At 47.7% G+C, this 21987-nt stretch overlaps 1 long non-coding RNA gene across 1 annotated transcript in view; it reads left to right on the top strand.

Annotated features, from left to right (window-relative positions):
• The window catches only part of LOC142559622 (uncharacterized), a 63104-nt gene extending 41661 nt beyond the window's left edge, over positions 1-21443 (top strand). Inside the window, exon 2 of the long non-coding RNA XR_012823177.1 lies at positions 21350-21443. This is a non-coding gene — a long non-coding RNA (uncharacterized LOC142559622). The remainder of the gene's footprint in view (positions 1-21349) is intronic.
• Positions 21444-21987: the final 544 nt, after the last annotated feature.

The raw sequence follows: 21987 nt of genomic DNA, 5'->3' as shown, positions 1-21987 counted from the left end.
GTATGAGGGTGTCAAGCTTGTTTTGCTCAGCCCGGTACCAGTTGAGGTACGCAGCAACGTACGTAATGTGGCATATGACAAAGGATTGGACGAGTCGGAGAAGGCTTTCTTCTTTGAGTCCTCCTCGACGGTTAGATATACGTTTAAGAAGTCGTAGGGTGTTTTGCGATTGGGCACAGATCTTGTTGAGAGCCAAGGCGTTGGAGCCGTTGGTAGAGATGGTGAGACCGAGAACCCGGATACTAGGGACGTGTGGGATAGGACTGCCATCTTGAAGGCGTAGGGTGATGGCGTCACAGGGTCGGTGATCAGATTGGTGTTTGGGAGGGCGACCCCGCTGAATGGGCTTGTATAACAGAAGCTCCGATTTAGCCGGCGAACAGCGCAGTCCGGTCCCTTGGAGATAGGCTTCAACCGTGTCAATCGCCGTTTGGAGGGCTGATTCCACTTGACCATCACTGCCTCGGTACGACCAGATGGTGATGTCGTCGGCGTAGATGGTATGGTTGATATTGTCGACTTGCTGTAGGTGCTTGGCAAGGCCAATCATGACTAAGTTAAAGAGCATGGGAGAGATAACTGAACCTTGCGGGGTGCCTTTGCTGCCAAGGGGAAGCTTGTCTGATCGTAAATCCCCGGCCGAGAGGGTAGCCGTGCGATTGGAGAGAAAGTCACGGATGTAATTGTAGGCTCGCTCTCCCAGGTGGAGGTTGGAGACCTGGTCAAGGATAGCTGCATGGGAAATGTTATCAAAGGCTTGAGCGAGGTCGAGTCCGAGGATGGCTTTCATGTTACGGGAACGATCGTTTAGCACTTGATGTTTGAGCTGCAACATAGCGTCTTGAGTAGAAAGGTGAGGGCGAAATCCAATGATGGTGTGGGGATAGAGAGAGTTGTCCTCGAGGTGACTGTTGATGCGTGCTAAGAAGGCGTGTTCCATCACCTTGCCTACGCATGAAGTGAGGGAGATGGGCCTTAAGTTATTGAGGCTAGATGGTTTGCCAGGCTTTGGGATTAGGATAACGTTGGCAGTCTTCCAGGCGGCTGGAAGGGCACCACTGCGCCAGCAATCGTTGATGTAGTCAGTCAGATGGGACACGGACTCGTCATCGAGATTGCGAAGGCTTTTGTTAGTGACCCCATCTGGCCCTGGAGAAGAACGACCGTTAAGCTTGCGTAGAGCGGCATGTATTTCAGATACGCTGAAATCGGCGTCTAGTGTAGGGTTGGGGCTACCGATGTAATTGCTGTGTGGACTGACTTGTCCCCTGGAGATATATCTGGCGCAGAGGTAGTCAAGCACCTGTTGTGGACCTTGCTTAAGGGTCTCCGTATACAGGAGCTTCTGCAGCTGATCCTGTTGGGTGGTGCGGGTGGTGGTATTATCAAGCAGATGTTTGAGGAGTTTCCACGAGGAAGGGCGATGAAGTTGTCCATCCACCGTGTTACACAGCTCAGTCCATTGTTGCCGGCTGAGGGTTTGACAATGCTCCTCGATGGCTGTGTTCAGTTTGGAGATCTTAGTTCTGAGGCGACGGTTTAGGCGCTGCCCCTTCCATCGAGCTAGGATAGAGGCTTTAGCCTCCAGAAGATGGGCGAGGCGGCTATCCATGCGTTCAACTGAGGCATCTGTAGTTACCACCCGAGTGGCCGTTTGAACATCAGTGCGTAGCGCTTGCATCCAGGTGCTAATGTCGGTAATGCCTTCTGCTGAGGTAGAACCTATGCGTATTTTTCGAAAAACGTCCCAGTCGGTAATGGTGAATTCTTTAGTGGGGGCAGGGGCGGCAGCGAGTTGGGGTAAAGAGAGAGCAAGGATATAATGGTCGCTGCCCAGGTCTTGCTGGGTATTGGTCCAGTGTGCCAACATTTTACAGCCCTACGCATAAAACATTTTCTTCCATAGACCTAAGCATAGCGTCTAGTACAATTGTGCCATATCTCCAGTGGGATGTCATTAATAACCCTTATGGCAGTGATCATTTCCCCATCGTTCTAAACCTTAAAAAACAAAGTCCGTGTCATGCACATCTTCCTCGATGGAACGTTGAGTCAGCCGACTGGACGAAGTTCCGCGAACTAACGCAGCTGCCCTGGAATGATATCTCTGAACTCAGCTTAGACGACGCAGTAGCATACATAACCGCGTTCATTATTGAGGCTGCATCAGTATGCATTCCCCAAACAAATGGGTCGTCCTCTAAACGACGTATTCCATGGTGGAATGAGGAGTGTAGGGAAGCCAGGAAAAAGCAAAACAAGGCTTGGAATCTCCTCCGTAACTCACCAACCACAGAGAATCTAATTAATTTCAAGGCAATCAAGTCGCAAGGGAGAAGAACGCGCCGCCGCGCTAAACGGGAAAGTTGGAAAAACTACATAAGCAGCATCAATTCATATACAGACGAACGAAAAGCCTGGAACAGGGTGAACAGAATAAAAGGCCGCGAAACTCATTCCTTACCTTTATTAAATACACAAGGAGACACTCTTGAGGATCAGGCAAATTGTCTAGGATCACATTTTGAGCACATTTCCAGTACATCTCATTACACGGATACATTTCTAAAATACCAGCGGCTTGCAGAACAGATGAATTTGGGTCGGAACAGCTCATCCAATGAAGGATACAATCGTCCATTTGGTATGGCTGAGTTCCAAGCCTCACTGAACTGTTGCAACAAGTCCGCTCCAGGAAGTGACAGAATAATGTATGAGATGATAAGACACCTACACCCTGAAACCCAAAAAACATTACTGTCACTCTTCAATTCCATGTTCTCTGCCGGCTACATTCCTTCTGTCTGGAAAGAAGCAATCGTGATCCCTATTCTCAAAGAGGGCAAGGACCCTTCCTCACCCAACAGTTACAGGCCTATAGCTCTGACTAGTTGTCTATGCAAATTATTTGAGAAAATGATTAACCGTCGCCTCATCCATTTTCTTGAAAGCAACAAGATACTCGATCCATTTCAGTGCGGTTTTAGGGAGGGTAGATCCACAACAGATCACCTTGTCCGCATCGAGACAAATATCCGTGATGCCTTTGTCCACAAACAGTTCTTCCTATCAGTATTTTTTGATATGGAAAAGGCATACGACACAACCTGGCGCTTTGGAATTCTCCGTGATCTGTTTGAAATGGGAGTTCGAGGCAGCTTGCTGAACGCGATTCAGAGTTACCTCTCCAATCGCACGTTCCGGGTTAGAGTTGGTAACGTTCTGTCTCGTCCATTTACGCAAGAGACTGGTGTTCCACAAGGTGGTGTGCTCAGCTGCACTCTTTTTATTGTAAAAATGAACTCGATCCAGTCTGCCATCCCACATACTATGTTTTATTCTGTATATGTGGACGACATCCAGATAGGTTTCAAATCATGTAACCTAAGTATCTGCGAGCGACATGTGCAGCTTTGCATAAATAAATTATCTAAGTGGGCGGACCAAAACGGTTTCAAGCTAAACCCACAAAAAAGTACATGCGTCCTGTTTTCTAACAAGAGAGGCATACTTCCGGACCCCGCAGTAGAACTGAATGGAGAACGGCTATCTGTGAGCCATGAACACAAATTTCTAGGAATCCGTTTAGACAGCAAGCTGACTTTTGTACCACATCTGAAGTATCTGAAATCAAAGTGCCTCAAGACTATGAATCTGCTGAAGCTCTTGTCGCGCACATCTTGGGGAAGCGACAGGCGGTGCCTTTTAAAGCTTTACGAAAGCCTAATATTAACACGGCTTGACTATGGAGCAATAGTTTATAATTCTGCTGCACCTAGCGCTTTGAAAATGCTAGATCCTATTCATCACTTAGGCATCCGCCTTGCTACAGGTGCCTTTAGGACTAGCCCCGTACAAAGCCTGTATGCTGAATCTAACGAGTGGTCCCTGTATCTTCAAAGAACATATTTAAGTCTTTCTTACGCCCTCAAGGTGAAATCAGATTTGCATCATCCATGCCATTCAATTATTTACGACCTGTCTACGGCTAGGCTTTTCCATAACCGCCCAGGCACTAGACCTCCTCTGTCCCTTCGGTTGGAAGCATTGTCTCAAGAAACGGGTGTGCCGATATTAGAGAATGTCATAATGGCAACTACGCGGCTTCCACCGCCGTGGGAGTGGCAGACTATCGAATGTGACATCTCGTTTGCAGAAATATCAAAACGAGCACCTGAAGCACACATACGGTCACATTTTCTTGAGCTTCAGGAGAAATATTCTTGTGCTGAATTTTACACAGATGCCTCTAAGTCTTCGTCTGGTGTTGCTTACGCAGCACTAGGACCAGCATTTTTAATATCCGGTACATTGAACCCACATACATGTATCTTCACAGCGGAAGCATATGCAATCCTCTCTGCAGTGAAGCACATCAAGCAAACAAATCTGACTAAGGCTATAGTGTTCACAGACTCACTGAGCGTAGTGCGAGCTTTAATGAATGTACGTAAACCTAAAAACACTGTCTTTAATGAACTGTATTCATTGCTATGCTCAGCTTATAGTGCTAAACAAACGATCATCCTATGCTGGGTACCTGGCCACTGTGGCATAAAAGGCAACGAAGCTGCTGACGAGAAAGCTACTTTAGTAGCTTTTAGTGACACGGACATAGACATACCCATCCCAGCCCCAGATCTTAAAGCATACTTGCGTTACAAGCTCAAAATCTGTTGGCAGCAACAGTGGAATGCCGAGATATCGAATAAACTGCACTTGATAAAGCCTAAATTAGGATATTGGGTATCGGAGAGAATGTCACGATATAACGAAGTCCTCCTTTGCCGATTAAGAATAGGACACACTTACGGCACTCACTCTTACCTCTTGACTGGGGGGGATCCTCCCACTTGCAGTAAGTGCGGTCAAAACCTCACAGTCCTGCACGTTCTTATTCAATGCCCTGCAATAGAAACACAGAGGAAAAAGTATTTCATTTCTGCCTATCGCGAAAATATTCCTCTTCACCCGAAATTTTTTCTCGGCAATGAACCGCTTTTTAATCCGAATCTAGTTTTAGCGTTTTTAGCTGAAACAGACAGTCTCCAAATCATTTGGCCAGGACATCTTTAGCTCACGTATACCAGCCTTGTATTCAAAGGCTTTCTTGAATCTTAAGTGTCAGTGCTATGTTTTATTGCATCATGCTTCTAACGAAACCCTATTACCATAGCCCACAGCTTTACTTAGTCATTATTTTAGCGACTATATATTTTACGCCATCCACAGCGACCGATTTTAGGCCTTTTTACAGCCATGTCACATACACCATGAGAAATTCATTGTCTAATTCATTGCCTGCATCATTCACAATGCACTGTTAACATTACCTTTGTCATGGTGCTCTTTGGCCATCCCTGGCCCTTGCACCATAAAACACTACACATCATCAGTCCTCAGTACACCTTTCCTGGCTTCGAACAACAATGAGCTTCCCTTAGAGTTATCGTAAATATTTTCTTTGGCTATTTCTTGCTTAAACGTCCTGTATGTCTCCAATGCCGATTTGGTTTGCATCTCTGTACTCCACATACCCCTCTCTGCCTCCTTAACCTTTTTCTTGACAGATGATTCCTTACTTGTTCCCCCGCTACTGCCCAAGTATTTGCTTGTCAATTTTCTAGTTCGCTTCCTCCACCTCGTGTCAACATTTCTCGTGTATAAGTAACTGAAAACCTTCCTAGCCCACCGAATTTCCCCCATTTTTCTCAATCGCTCCTCAAATGCTATCTTGCTACTAGCCTCTCTGCCCTCGAAAGAAGACCATCCCAGATCCCCCTGCACTCCAAGATTTGGTGTCTTGCCATGTGCTCCCAGAGCGAGCCTACCCACACCACGTTGCCTAATTTCCAACTGTTGCCGGGTCTCTGTTCTAATACATAGAACTGCATTGGCAAAAGTCAGGCCTGGTACCATTACCCCCTTCCATATCCCTCGTACTACCTCGTACCTATTGTAGTTCCACAGTGCCCTACTCTTCATAATCGCTGCACTTCTGTTACCTTTAGTCGTTAGATATTTTTCGTACTCTGTCAGATACTCAATGCCATTATTTATCCACACCCCAAGGTACTTGTATTTATCGACTATCTCCAGCGTGGCCTCCTGTATCTTATGCTCGCCGCAACTGTTACCATTAAAAATCATGACTGCTGATTTTTCTTTGCTAAACCTCAAGCCCAACCTGTCTCCTTCTGTACCACATATGTCCATTAATTCCTGCAGATCTTCTGCATTGTCAGCCATTAATACAATATCATCCGCGTACATCAGTCCTGGTAATGACTGTTCAATCAATTTTCCTTGCTTGAGAAATGATAGGTTGAAGCCGAGTCCGCTTTGCTGTATTTTGGCCTCTAGACCTTGTAGGTACAGCATAAACATCAGAGGTGACAATGGGCACCCCTGCCTAAGCCCGCGCCGAATCATCACAGGCTCCGAAACCTGCTTTTCCCATTGTATAATCACCCGGTTACCTTTATAGATATCTTTTAAGAAATTGGTTACTCCATCTTGCACTCCTAAAGTTTCCAGAATGCCTCACAAGCCCTCTTGAAGTACACTGTCATAGGCTCCCTTGATGTCCAAAAAAGCCAGCCATAGCGGTCTGTGTTCCTTTTCAGCTATTTCAATGCACTGTGTTAGCGAGAACAGATTGTCCTCTTTTCATTTTCCTGCGCTGCCCCCTGCTGCATGCCGCTGGAAACGTTTTGGAAGGATCCCGGAGCGTTCGCCGGTTGATTTGTGTACCTGTGCCCAAGTAGAGTACGCGTCGGTTGTGCGTTTCGTGGATCGCGAATTGTTATGAGTGGCTTCTTCGGGACCGCATGTATTTCCTGGAAACGATCTAGCGCTCACCGACTGCTGGGCGCATAGAGTTTCTCACTATAGCACCTAGCGGCAAATTTGGCGCCAACGCCTATGGGAGTTTCCTATGGGGCCCTGCGGGGCTTGTTTTGGCTGGTGTTGTAAGGGGCTTCGTCTGAAACTTAGACTTGGCTACACAAATGATGCGTTCTTAATGTAAGATCTTCATAACGTGTTTCATTTCACGTATGTTGCATCTTCCAGTGAAGTTTACTCACCTACAATTCATAATCAAGCGAAGTAAAAAAAGAACAGACGACGAACGGTTCCAACGCGAGCACGAATGTTGTCGTCTGTCTCCCAACATTAGCGGCCCACTGGTACTTCTTACGTTGCATATAATTGTACATGCAAGGACAAGATTTCATAGTTAAACATAACATGTTTTGTGTTATAATAAGGCTAAAAGAGATTTTTACGTGCTCTTTAAGTAAAAAAAATTAATCATTGTGACAGACGGGACTGTGCTTCCCTGGCTCTCTAAGAACGATGCTAATGCGAATTCACAATATACCGGCATTCCCATGCATACCACAGTGCAGCTAGAGTGTACTCTAGCGCAGCAGCGCCATATTTCCCTCTAGGTAATATAGTGAAAAACAATATGGCTGGGTGAGCAGGCCTGAGTGCTTTGTTCTGCAAACAGTGCGGCCGGTAATGGCACGCCGAGTTCCGTTGGGTGAAGCGACTGCCTTGGAATTTGTCGCTGAATTCTGCACTGGGACATCGCTTATTGTATTCTTTTTACGCAGTATTTAGACATTTAGATTGTTCAAGAAGGCTTCTAGCGCAGCCTCCCGCGTCGCATTTATCAAAGTGGGGCACTTGTTTGCATCTACATCTACATCCGCAGATCGTTGTTAACGTCAAATCTTGTGGAAAAGGTGCATTGCTGATATAACATAATGTCAAGACGTAGGAAAACATACCTATCTCTGCCTATTTGCCGTGTTGTTACAGCCTGAGACATGTTCATATGAGCGGCAGAACCACTTAAACAATGGCAGCTGTGGTCCAGATACATATATCACAGATGTTGGCTCAGCGCTGTATCGCCACTTGCCGCTCATTGTGTGCGCGTCATGCGAAGTGAAGTATAGTGGATTTCAAATCGCTAAGGCCAGGACTTCACTATACAAGCAGTTTCGTTCGACCTAACTGCTTACAGTTAAGTTCTGGTCCACTGTTAGAGGGTCAACGAATTCGACGGCGACAGGCTTTGCCTTCGCTGAACAGGATCGACATTAGCTCAAACTTCGTGGGCACGGCTTGATATGGTTGAAGCTTGTTCATTTAAAGTTGGTAGGCGTCATTGGCTGATTTTCAGCACTGATATTTATACGTACAAGCGAAGACGCTGTCGCTATCGTGTTGTCGGTTCGATCGAACGATGGTCAGCACGCTGATTTTGCCGGTGCCGTCGACAAGAAAGCGCGTCGCAATACGATAATTAGCGCTCGTCGGTTGCGTCGCTATAGGCCTGGTATGATCGGATCGTTTCGGCGACCCACAATAGTCTGTCAGTCGTTGGAGTGAGCGTCTTGTCGGTCGCGTATCGATCCTTTGTTACCGCGCCTTACGAGTACGTGAAGTCAGGTACGCGCAGCCACCACCAGCAAGTGAGGACCGATGTTGCAAGAAGACTTCGCAAGCGGCTTGATCTAATGAAGTGTCGTCCAAGTGTAACGCACGGCTTTTTTGTTAAATTTGCTAGCCATCAATGAAAGGCAGCAACTAACCGACTCGCGGTGCAGACCGGACGACTCGGACGAAGCCCTGGCGGATTCCTATCTTAAAGTGGAGTTGAAGTCTTACGCTACGCATGTTTTCGGCCCCGCACCGACGTCGAGCTACCGGTAGAATTTCAACACGGTACACGGCACGAGTGTTTTAACAGCGCGCGTCCGAGCGCGTTTTTTTTTTTTTCGGGGGACTTACCGGTGGCAGGCCACGCGCGCGACCCTTGCAAAATGTTTCGCGACTAATCCGGTTAGGACACAGCTCCATGCGCTGTCGCGCCATGAAAAAGGCGGATTGTGGATGGCAGGAATGAAATGGCTGCTATATAGGGCGCATGTGACAGGCGTGTTCGCGTATGCACAACAGCATTTTTGCAAACCGTCATTTGCCGCAGCGCTTGTTCTTGCGTTGTAAGTGAGCATGCTAATTGTTAATTGTCTACATTCTTCTGTATATCGGGAGACTTCGGAAACCATTGCATTCCGCTGACAATTTGCGACGGTAAGGACGGATAGTGTCAATAGGGAACGACGGTTCTCGGCCATTAGTATAAAAAAGGAAGAAAAGCCCGTCTTTGCCTGGGGTGCCGTATTGCAGGCGTACCTGACGCGGAGACGGACGAGGTCCCAGTCGGGTTGGTTGGAGTCGACATACATCGAAAGCATGTCGCCAGGAGTTCGGTTAAGGCGCTTTGTCAAGCCGTTTGTTTGCGGGTGATATGCGGTGGCACAGCGATGAATATTGCGGCACTCAATGAAAAGTTCTGGAATGAGATGGGCGAGACAGACGCGGCCTTGGTCGGTCAGGAGCTGGCGTGGAGCGTCGGAGACGTAGAAGGGACCGTTGAAGCAGGATGGAGGCTACGTCACGAGCCCTCTTGGCTGGCAAAGCGGCCGTTTCTGCATACCTCCTGAGGTGGTCAATAGCCACGATGACGCAGCGATTGCTAGCAGCTGTGTATGTCAGAGGGCCGTATATGTCTATCCCAACACTGTCAGAGGGTCACGAAAGGCACTGCAAAGTTTGCATTGGTCCAGAGAAGCGACAAGGATAAGGCTTGCGGCGTTGACATTCTGTGCAAGAACGAATGTACTTTTGCACAATCGCGCATGTCTACCGCGCCAATAAAACCTATGACGAAGTCTGGCGTAGGTCCTGAACATACCAGCGTGTGCGCACTAACGACCGGCGTGGAATAGCGGCGCATACATCAGCGCGGAGATGCCGGGGTGTTACTATAGCAGCCATTTCGTCGCGCATGGCGAAATGCGACGCTTCTCGGCGTAGCACTCGGAATGGCGGGGGTGCAGGCGTATCATGTAGCTAATCTATCAAATATGAAATACAGGAGTTCTTGTGCTGCTCCAAAGTAACCTTGACGAAAGCTGATGGATCAGGTGGTTCGTCTAGGATGTAGACACTGATGATGTCGGCGTGGATAGGCGAGCGCGAAAGATCATCGGCAACGGCATCCTTCTTGTCTGAGCGGTAGACAAACCGGATGTCGTACTCTTGGAGCCTCAGTGTTGACCGAGCTATAGGTGACGGAAAGGTTCTTTGAGGGACGACAACCAGCACAGGTCGTGGGGATGGGTAACGACTACCAAGGACAGGCCGTACAGCTATGGACGAGATTTTATTATGGCACGGATAATCGCTAGACATTCTGTTTGCGTGACTGAATAATAGACTGATGCTTTCATGAGAGTGCCGCTCGCGCAAGCAACATGTTCTTTGTAGCCGGGCTTGCGTTGGGCGTGCGCAGCGCCAGGACCAACACCGCTAGCATCCGCATGGATTTCCGTGGGAACAGCTGGATTGAAATGGCGCATTGTCGGTGGTGTTGTGAGCAGGCGACGTATCGGAAAGGCATCATCGCAAGGCGGGGACCACGCGGAAAGATTGAGGACTTCCCGAAGAAGCTCTGTCAATGGTGACATATTCGAAGCGAAATTACGAATGTAGCGGCGGAATGATCAACAGAGGGCAATGAAACCGGGAAAGTATTTTTGAGATGTGGGTCTCGGGAATTCTTTAACAGCACGCAGCTTGGTGACATCAGCGATGAACCCCGTCCTACGGCACGACATGTCCGTGAATGGTGAGCTTGTGTGCACCAATGTGACTTTCTTTAGTTTATTTGGGGACAACGTCACTGAGACAGCACCGGCTACAAGTGACGAAGGTGAGTAGGACAATCTGGCGCGAACACTGCTACATCACTCAGATAACACTAGCACGTGTTCCAATTGAGGCTTCGGTATGGTCGCTGCCTTAGCGGAGAGTGAGCACCGGTGTAAATCCGGTGGCATGCAGTCTTTGTTCGGCCCACAGAACTGCTGTGGCTGTCAAAAGCAGGGCGAAATTTTTCCATGATGAGGAGAAGATTTAAGGCGTTGTCGATCATGTGGCTGGAAACATCGAAATGCGGAAACGCCCCCGTCTTAATGCGGCTGCCGCGGTTGAGATCACATCCATGACCTCTAGGACTGCAATAGCAGCAAAGCTACCCCGACGGGAACAGGCATGTTTACTTGACGGTCGACTGCTTCGTTCGTGTTGCCTGGACGTTGCAGTGCGCTTTAATTAATGCGGCTCTGCTTCTGCGCGCCCTGCGTAGTTTGTACGCTTGAGATATTTGGAAGGTGTATATCTTTCAGAAATAGCAGCAACATACTCTACCGTACCTTGAAGCAAAGCTTATCCAGCTCGTATAATAGTAGGTTTGCTTGCCTTCCATCCGGACCTCCCACCTGCCTTGTATGTGAACTGCCTCTTCTCCTCCCTCATCTACAGTTCTATCTACGTCCCCTCGGGACTCGCACCTTAGTAGAGAGGGAAGTGCTGCAGCTGCGTCTTCTGAGGGGAGTCACGCATAATTGCAGCTGTCAAGAGGCTAATGTAGCGATGGCCAGGGAGCTCCTAGGGCATTGTACTCTTTCGATGCGGGGGGGGGGGGGAATAGTTTTTAACATCGCGTTTCTTCGCCGACTTGCTCCTGTCATGTATCCACACCCAGTGACCCACCCCCACCTCCCACGACGCGGTGTGCTTCGCTTTAAAACACTGCTGGCATTGCCGCGCGCTCCTATTCTCAAGGCGTGTGGCTTTCCCAGCTAACTTTAGAGGCAAATATGGCTGACCGAGTTGCAAAAATATTTCGCTGCCAGCATCTTGACTCGTTAAAGTTCATTCACGAAGGCGGCCGCCGCATCGTCGTTGCAATGTGGCGAGTAATGGCTCCTGCAATTGCCTTAGCTGCGAACCAGGACCTGCTCGTAAGAGCGCCACAGCAGGGAATCATAAGGGCGGGACAAAGCCGTTAGAGAGACTACAAAGGGGTCTATAGCAGTGGCATGCAGGCGCAGACACTGCGCATCGCAACTATCATTTACAGCGAGGACTTGTTGCGCCACTATTGGGCGTAAATTTTTATAGTGCAGAACAGCTGCTTTTGCAGGTCCTGACATAGTAACCTGCATTCGTAAACAACTTTCTCAAGCAGCTCACGTGAGACGCAAATTATCTGCATAGACGGTGGTAAACAAATTCCCGCATAGCTACAGACGATATGCCGTCAATCTGTACTGTCAACGGCGAGCGCATGCCTTCATAGCGGCGCCTAGAGTTCAGCAGTATAGTAAGCTAATAGCAGGCGCAAGGCGAGTGTTGGAATTTGCATATATTTTTTTTACTGATGGTGTCCCCACAAATAACCGTTTTGTCAAGAAAAGATGTACCTCGGTGTGATTATTTTAGATATCTTAGTGTGGGCAGGAGGACGCCGATATGTAGAATAAAGTATTTCTGAACGCGTCCACTGTATAAGGTGCCCAATGCAACTGAAATGTCGTTATATGTATGAGAGCAAATATAGGCAGAGAATATGCCCCCTTTCTATAGAAGTTCTACAGTAACGTAAATAAACACAACTATACCTGTATTGTCTTGAGAAACAGCGATAACGATTATGTCTGTCGGCAGTGTTTAATTCGCACCCAAGTTTATCACTTGGAGGTATGCTGAAATATTTCAAAGTTTTCGAAGCATTGTCCTTTTGTGAGCATCTATAGGACAAAAGCGCCGCAATGAAAATACCGTCTTCAAATGCTTAGGCGACAACAGCGCCGGGCCCTGGTAGTAGTGACTTTGTCAAGATAGTGTTAATGTTATCTTACATGCGCCTCACTGACATCAACCACAGAGGACAAAAAGCGACCGCTTCGCAATTACGGACACGTGTTTTCAGAGGTCGTCATTGAAATGTCATGCATGTGCACGCAAGATCTGGCATGCAGCGCTAGTTTTACCTTACTACGTTAAGGAGCAACGACGTTCGTCCAACTCTCGGCCGTTTCGGTTCGGCAACGTTTGATGTCTCTCTCAACAACCAAAGAACGAGCAAAGGCCATGTACACGAGTTCTCATTAACAATTCAAACCGGTTACATTGACGACTGGCTTCGTCAGTTTCCAAACATTCGTCCACGCTTGTCGCGCGAGCGCCCACAAAAACATTGTAAAATATAATTTCGACCTAAAATTTGTTCCCGTAATATAATGCATCGACAAAACACAGTTATGGACTCACCTTATACGAGTGCAAGATGCTTTGAGTTGTGGTCCCGCACTACTGCACGTGGCGTCGGTCCTGATAGGCGATGCGACCACTCAAATAATATCCACGCACTTCACTCCAGGCAAGCAAAAGTCAAATGACAGAGAGCAACTCTTCCTTTGGTCTCGTGCTCTCTGGCTAGCCTGTTCCTACTGAGCCGAGCGCGATTGTCGATGGGGGAGAGTAAACTGCTTGCAAAAAATAGAGGCACTACTTGTGAACACTGTCAACAAGAAATTTATATAGTGATTCGAAAGAAGGAGGCAATCTAGCTCTACTCTTCCCACCCCGTTCTTCTGAAGTGTATGCCCTTGGTGCAGGAAAAGTTCCACGAAACTGCCGATCCCTTCTGAACTGAATAGTCAGGGACCACAGAGCACCATGACGAATTTATTGGCAGCCTTCAGAATTCCACAGATCTGCTGACCCTTGCCTTCGAGACCGGTTTTATCCAGCTTGGACTTGTACTTCCACGAAAGAGGCAAACGACGTTGACATCAGCACCTGATCTGCCCCGTCCTGTCCTCGATGGGACGCCCAAAGGGATATTAAGCGGAACCGGGCCATTGTTAGTGAGAGTCGCCCCAAGCCGACCCGGGTCGCAATCCGCCTTTCTCACTTTCCTGTGCGGCCCCCTGCTGCACGCCGCTGAAAACGTTTTCGAAGGATCCCGGGGCTTTCGCCGGTTGACTTGTGTACCTGGCCCCACGTTGAGTGCGCCTCGGTTGTGCGTTTCGTGGATCGCGAATCATTATTCATGGCTTCTTGGGGACCACATGTATTTCCTCGAAACCACGTAGCGCTCACCGACTGCTCGGCGCATAGAATTTCTCACTATATCACCTAGAGGCAAATCCGGCACCACCATGTATGGGAGTTTCCTAAGGGGCCCTGTGCCGATATGGTAATGACGGTATACGTGTCTGCGAGGCTTGTTTTGGCTGGTGTTCTAAGAGGCTTTGTCTGAAACTTAGATTTGGCTACACAAATGAAGCGTTCTTAATGTAAGATCTTCATAAAATGTTTCCATTCACGTATATTACACCTTCCAGTGAAGTTTACTCACATACGATAGATAATCAAGCGAAGAAAAGAAAGAAGAGACGACGAACGGTCCAACGCGACCACGAATCTTGTCGTCTGTCTCCCAACTTTAGCGGCCCACTCATACTTTTTACGTTGCATATAATTGTACATGCAATGACAAGGTTCCAAAGTTAAACAAAACGTGTCTTTCTGTAATAATAAAGATAAAAGAGATTCTTACATGCTCTTTTTGTAAAAAAATAATCATTGTGACAGACTGGACTGTGCTTCCCTGGCTCTCCGATTACGATGCCAACGCAAAGTCACAATATACTGGCATTCCCATGCATACCACAGCGCAGCTATTGTATAATATAACGCAGCAGCGCCAGATTCCTTCTAAGTAATATAGTGAGAAACAATACGTCTGGGAGAGCAGGCCTGAGTGCGCTGTTGAGCAAACAGTGCGGCCGGTAATGGCACGCCGAGTTCCATTGGGTGACGCGGCTGTCTTGGAAATTGTCGCTGAATTCTACACTGAGACATCGCTTATTGTATTCTTTTTACGCAGTATTTAGACATTTCGCTTATTCAAGAATTCTTCGAGCGCAACCTTCTGCGTCGGATTTATCAAAGCGGTGCACTTGTTTACATCGACATCTACATCCGCAGATCGTTGTTATCATCAAATCTTGTGGAAAAGGTGCATTGCTGATATAAAATAATATCAAGACGTATCAAAACATACATATCTGTGCCTATGTGCATTGTTGTTACACGCTGAAACGTGTTAATATGAGCGGCCGAACCACTTAGCAATGGCAGCTGTGATCCAGATACATATATAACAGATGTTGGCTCAGCGCTGTGTCGCCACTTGCCGCTCATTGTGTGCGCGTCATGCGAAGTGAAGAATAGTTGATTTCAAATCGCGAAGGCCAGGACTTCACTATACGAGCAGTTTCGTTCGACCTAACTGCTTACAGTTCAGATCAGGTCCACCGTTACAGGATGAACGAACTGGACCGCGCCAGGATTTGCTTTCGGTGAACAGGATCGACATTGCCTCAAACTTCGTGGGCACGGCTTTATTTGGTTGAAGATTGTGCATTTAAACTTGGTAGACGTCTTTGGCCCTCACTAACCTATGATCACTACATTTTACCCTACCTAATACTTGAACATCCTGCACTATGATGGGATTGGCAGAATGTATGCGATCAATTTCATTTCTTGTTTCACAATTAGGGCTTTTCCTGGTCCCATTTTCTGTTGCTACGTTTTCTGAAAAAAGTTGTTCATTATTCTCAGCTTAATCCTTTCTGCGAATACTACCAGCATCTCACCTCTAGCGTGTGTCGAATCGACACCGTAGTTGCCAATTGCCTGTTCATCCGCCTGCTTTTTGCACACTTCTGTATCGAAGTCCCCTATTACTACTGTATACCGCGTTTGCACTTTTCTCATCGGTAATTCAACATATTCATAAAACAGATCCACTTTTTCATCGTCCTCACTGGACGTTGGAGCGTAGATTTGTACTATATTTATTCTATACCTTTTATAGACCGTTTTTTTTTCATAGGAGGAGGAGGAAACAACTTTGTTTGATAGTAGGGGAAGGGGGAGCTAGCTCATGGGGGGAGGCTAGGTTGGGGCCCAGGGGGCCGCCGCTGTCGCCGTCCATTCCGCTAGCCTGGACTTTGATTCTTGGTCGACACTTCTCGGCGCATTCTCCCATTCCTCAGGTGAGGGGGCTAGCCGCAGGAGCTCTTTTGGGGGCGGATGGTGGTCGCATCCCCATAGAATGTGATCCTGTCCAGCCTGTGCTAAGCCGTAAAACGTACATGCTGAGACGCTGTTATCCTTCAGGATGGCCGCTAGTCTCCTGGGGCTGAGCACACTGCACGTTTGAGCTCGGCGCAGGGTCACGGCCTGTTGTCTGTTTTGGCCGCCGCATGGAGGCGGGTAAATCTGTCGTTCCTCTCTTTGCCGACGGAAGCGATCTCCGTAACTTAGTGAAAGGGTTTCAGGGTTTTGCGGAGGAGGCGGCCCCTCGACCCGATTAGTAGTTGCGCGGGCTGTGAGGTGGGCAGCTTCGTTACCGGTGTTTCCCTCGTGGCTAGGGACCCAGAGAAGCGTCATGCTTATTCCCAGCCTCTGTAGTCTTTCTGCCGCGGTTTGGCTTACTTGTCCCGATCTGAAGCTTTTGATCGCTGACATTGAGTCCGACACTATGAAGAGCGTCCCTGCGACTGCTGTTGCACTAGCAATGGTGGCCTCTTCCGCTTCCAGGGTAGACCTTGCTGCGATTTCCTCGGTTCGGAGGATCCGCCCCGTTCCGTCCACAACCGCTATCGCATATGTGCCGTTCCGCGCAGGCGAGGCGTCCACATATGCGGCCGGTTTTTCTGCTAGAGTCTTCTGAAGGGATTCCGCGCGTGCGCGTCGGCGTCCCTTGTTGTGTTCTGCCATGTTCTTCGGGAGTGGTGGAATGACCAGTTGGTTCCTAATGTCTCTCGGAATTTTCACTCTCTTGGTAGTTCCTGTGTGTGTGGGGGGGGGGGGGTAGATTCAGGATCTGTAGGATCTAATGCCCTTGCTGTGTGCATGACAGCCTCCACCACTGCGCCGCTCTCTGCGCTTCCACGCAACAGCCCGATTATCTGGCGAGAGGTGTTCGCCAGTCTCTTCGCAGTTTCTTTGCACGAGTTTTTTTCCTCTAGGAAGAGCCCCAGTACTCTGATGGTGGCGACTTGGGGTATACTTTTTTATTGACTACTATTTGCAGCGTAGTTTTGATTGCCTGCGTTGTTTTTCCGGGAATAAACAGTTCCGACTTGGTAGAGGAGCATTTGAGGCCGCTGCCGGCCACGTAGGCTTGTACCGTGTCGGCTGCTGTATGCAATGCCTGTTTAACGGCCCCGGCATTGCCTTGCCTCGTCTAAATGGTAACGTCGTCCGCATAGATGGCATGGCGGATGAGCGGGATCTTGTTAAGTTCCTTGGGTAGGTTCCTCATAGCACAGTTGAAAAGCAAAGGTGATAGTACTGCACCCTGGGGTGTATACCCCTAGCGCCGAGATTGATCTGAGGGCTTTTGATATCTCCAATCTTGAAGGTGGCTGTCCGGTCGCAAAGAAAGGCAATGATGTATCTGTGCGCCCGTGCCCGAACATTCATGTCCGATAGGTTTCTGAGTATGGCCTCGTGTCTTGTACACATCGAGCCCTAGGATCGTGCGCACTGCCCCTGGGATTTCTGCATCCACTAGCGTCCCTTTGAAGCATCCACATGATGTCTTGCGTGGACACAACTGGCCGAAAGCCAAAGAGGGTGGGTGGGAATAATTGATGTTCCTCTACATGCTCGGCGAGGCGTGTTAAAACCACGTGCACTAGTGCTTTGCCCAGACATGACGTAAGTGAGACAGGGCGGAGATTCTCCAGTTGCAGCGTTTTTGCAGGTTTTGGAATAAACACTACGGCAGCCTCCTTCCATGGCTGTGGCAGTTCCCCGGTGCGCCACACCTGATTGAAGAGGCCGGTTAGGCTTCTAATTGTCCGGTCATCGAGGTTGTGCAGCATGTTATTTGTTATGCCGACTGGACCCGCAGCCGAGGTGGTTTTTAGATCGGCGAGCGCTGCCCTTACCTCAGCCTCGGTTATTTCGGCATCTATGCTCTCATTCGCTTCGCCAGTGTACTCTGCGTACGCCAGCTCATTTGTTTCTGTTTTAAAATAGCGGCTGGTGCGATCTTGTATGATATCTTGCTCTGAGGCCGGATGCGCCCAAAGGAGCCGATTGACCTTCTTGGCCGTTGACCATCTGCTGATATCGGGATCGACTAAATGTCTAAACAAGAACCAGGGGTTCTTCGAGCCGAGCTGGCCATTTAGCCGGTTGCACAGCTGCCTCTATTGAGGCGAATTTAGCTCGCGTGAATACTACTTCCGCCTCAGCCTGAGCGAGTGCTAGTTTAAGTGTGCGGTTATGTTTGTGCTTCATGCATTCTGCATAGAGAGTCTGTTGCTCCTCCCAGAGGCTGATCAGCTCAGAGTCGGGCCTGGGGCCATCTTCCTCGGTGGGCAGCTCCATCGTGGCTTCTTCCGCATCTTGGAGGAGCTGCGCCGTCCACTCGTTTAGGTCTTTACTCTTCGTTGCTGCCTGATGGTTGCGTTTGAATCTAAATTGGTCCCACTTGGTATGTTTGACGAGCAGTTTCTTCTTTTTGATCACTGCCCAAATTGAGGCCTGTATTGGACCACGTCGCGCCCTCCACTTGCCGGACGAAGGTCAGATCGGGAGTGGTGTTTCGTCATTCGCTGTTGCCAATACGCGTCGGCTGCGTGGGATCTGTGAGCAGGGTCAAATCGTGGTTGTTGGCCCCATTTGCTATCGACACTGCCTTCTTAGTATATAGCGGGTAGCCCCGCACGGTATGGCTTGCATTAAAGTCTTCCAGGACGACGATCTGGGCTTGTGCCGCCTCTTTCCTCGCTTTTCTCATGATTGTGGGGAAGGGGGTAGTATTGCACTTTGGCGGGCTATATATGTTTACTATAAAGAGGCAGTTATGCTTCCTGTTTTTGGGCATTAGCTCCACAAAGGTGTAGTGCAGATTTTCGATCTATAAGTCGATTTGCATTACGGTGATGTTTCGATGCACAGCAATGGCTGTTCTTGCATCGGTTTTTTGCTTGTAGAGAGCTCATTAAAACAGGTATAGTCCATTATTTTGATTGCCGTTTCTGTTTCCTGTAGCGCGATGACATCGACCTTGGGGTCGAGGTCCGCCAATGCGAAATGCAGCGCTGCCCGTTTTTTGGCAAACGACCTGCAGTTCCACTGTAACAGTTCCACTGTAACAGTTCCACTGCAGTTCCTCTTCGTCAGCTGCTGCTCGGCGATGCAGACGTAATCCGTGTGCACACCCTGTACTTCGGCGTTTTGCAAGAAACTCGATTTTTAGACCGGCGAATGCATTCGGTCCGGCGGCCCCAAGAGCACTTTGTGTTACGTCGCCTCCCTCTCGTGATTATTCGGTCATTGTAACGCATGTTGAAAACATGGCCCGTCGGGTTACCCATTCAGTTTTATCTGACGTTCTGGGATGATATAGGTGCCAGTTTTTTTATCTGTTATCAGCCGCTGCTTTGAGGACTTTGAGAACACCATCAGACATGCTCTGTCCCTGACAGAGAGATGCTCCCAGGGATTACATTCTTCACAAAGTTATTCCTCCGTATTTTGAGAATGGAAGCCCACAAACAAATGCCATGAAACAAAACAACGGCAGCGCATGCGTAATTCCTTTGAGACTTAAATTTTAGAAGTGCGAAACAATAACAGAGCTGAAACTTGAAAATGATGCTATTTTATTAAAACTTGATTTGCAATATACCTCCGTGATCGGCCCAGAAAAGAGATTTGAAACATACCAGATACGGAAAAATGGTGTTCGCCAAGAAAGACATTGGTTTCATGTTTAAATTGTTTTTCATATTGTTGTCACCTGTTACATGTTACCTTTAGCGATGTTGCATTTCCCCTCTATGTAATACCTTCCAACGGAGGGCCTTTAGTTTGTACTGAAATAAAATGTTAAAAAATAAATAAAATGAGATTGTCCGATGGCAGGATTCAAACAGAGGCTGTCCAACGCAACAGCTCGTTTATACATAGGCTGCTTACGTTTGCTCCAATTGGTACTGCCACTACAGCTACGAACATTGCACTTCCTGTAATCATACACATCGCATTCATTGCTTGGCCCTCACGTCGAAACTGATATTTTTTTTTTACGAATTATGAAAGTCACTCGTGCACCTCAACAGTCTCTGAAAAGATTGAAAACGATGATTTAAAGGGACTGACAACTAATTGCTATGGTACCCGGTGTTGTAGCTCAACGGGAACCTTACTGCACTGAGTGTCCAATCACATAGTGGTGACGCGCAAAACGGTTGGCACATATTTAGTGAAAATTTTCCGATATGATTCAACGACCTTGTCGTGCTGGTTAAACATGATGGAAACAGGGATAGGAGAGTGCGATGTCGATTATACGCTGGCATTAGTGGGAAGCCGACATGTGCGCATCTAGGTGACTAAGAAGGTAGTGGCGTAGCGAGAAACTTAATCGGGGAGGGGGGGGGGGTTGCCAAAAACTACCTCTCCTCCACGTCTCTCTCCACACACACACACACACACACATATATATATATATATATATATATATATATATATATATATATATATATATATATTTAAATACATACATATAAACGAACCAGACGAAAGGGAACCGAGTGGCCCCATTTTTGTTGACCATATCATAAGCCAACAAACAAGGACACCATGAGCAACGTAGGGAAAATTACACACTTAATAAACAAAAAGTATGAGAAACAAATGGAAATGAAAATGGATGAAGAACTGGCGACAGGTGATATACGAACCGACGTGCTCGCATCAAACGTGCGATTCTCTTGCGAATTAAGCTACTGCGGTGACCCCGGTTTACCATTCGCTCTATGTGGTTTACTGCTATAGGACTAACCCTGGGAGGGTTAGCCATCGCCACCACTCGCGAACCTAGGCGTCGAATGTAAAACACCTTTTTTGTCGCAGGCGTCACAAGTCCGCGATCTATTTGGGTGACGGCAACTGGTCGATAAACGCACACAAGGTAAATCAAGGCATCAATGTTGCCGGATTCAAGACCCTCTAAATGTAATGAACGAGAAGAAAGGGCGCCGAGGGGCCCGATTTTTATTAACCATGTCATAACAAACCAACAAACAAGGGCACCAAGGACAACATCATAAGGTAAATTACTTGTACATACAAATCGAATTAAAGAAATGATAAATTAATGGAGATGAAAGTGGATCAAGCGATATTCTTACCATTTGATACCGCGGCGCCGCTTTGCCATCCACCATCTGGGGTATCTGTACTTTACTACTAAACTAACCCTGGGAGTGTTAAATTTCTGCATTTCTTCTATATACAGCATACACTTTATTTAATAAATGGCCACAAACAGGCTTTTTGCCATGACACGCTCATTTATTGCGATTTTTACTTTCAGGCAAAAAAAGAACACAAATCTTTCGACAACGAACTTGTTCTCCAGTTTATTGACGTGTCACTGTGGCTATGACATTCTGCTGCTAACACAAGGCGAGTGTTCCCTGCGTGAAAGAAAATCGCTTTATAGAGGCAGAATTACTAGCAATTGTCACGGCGCCTAGTCCTTCACCGCCCTCCGTCCCCCATTTACATGCCGTCCACATCTACTGTGTCAGTATCTCATCGTAACAGTGTTAGGCAATCTATATACATGGCTAATCCCAACATCACTACTGTTTGTGGTCTGGGAAGCTAATTGTGTTCGTTGAGTTCCATCACAGTAGTATCAACGCGTGGTTTGAGATCAGAACTATACATACTCTGATACATCTAGTTCAAGAACGAAACGCCTTCTGACTGTCGACATACCGAGGTAATAAGTGCGATAATATAACTATGCCTGACAGTTTATGTCGAGAGCGTGGTACTGTACACTTGACTTTTCCCCTGTGTAAAAAGTAACCTAAATACAATGCTTTAAAAGGGAATGAGACTCCGGTGAGGGAAATAAACCAAAGTCCGTCACCTTCAAGTTTAAATAAATTCAACTTCTTTTCTCCGGTCTCTCACATTCAGTGTTTGTAGCAACTGATTCCA

Source organism: Dermacentor variabilis, chromosome 10 (genome assembly GCF_050947875.1).
Source record: "Dermacentor variabilis isolate Ectoservices chromosome 10, ASM5094787v1, whole genome shotgun sequence".
Taxonomy (NCBI): domain Eukaryota; kingdom Metazoa; phylum Arthropoda; class Arachnida; order Ixodida; family Ixodidae; genus Dermacentor; species Dermacentor variabilis.
Note: the sequence above shows the minus strand (reverse complement) of the source record. Positions and strands in the feature narration are given on the sequence as shown.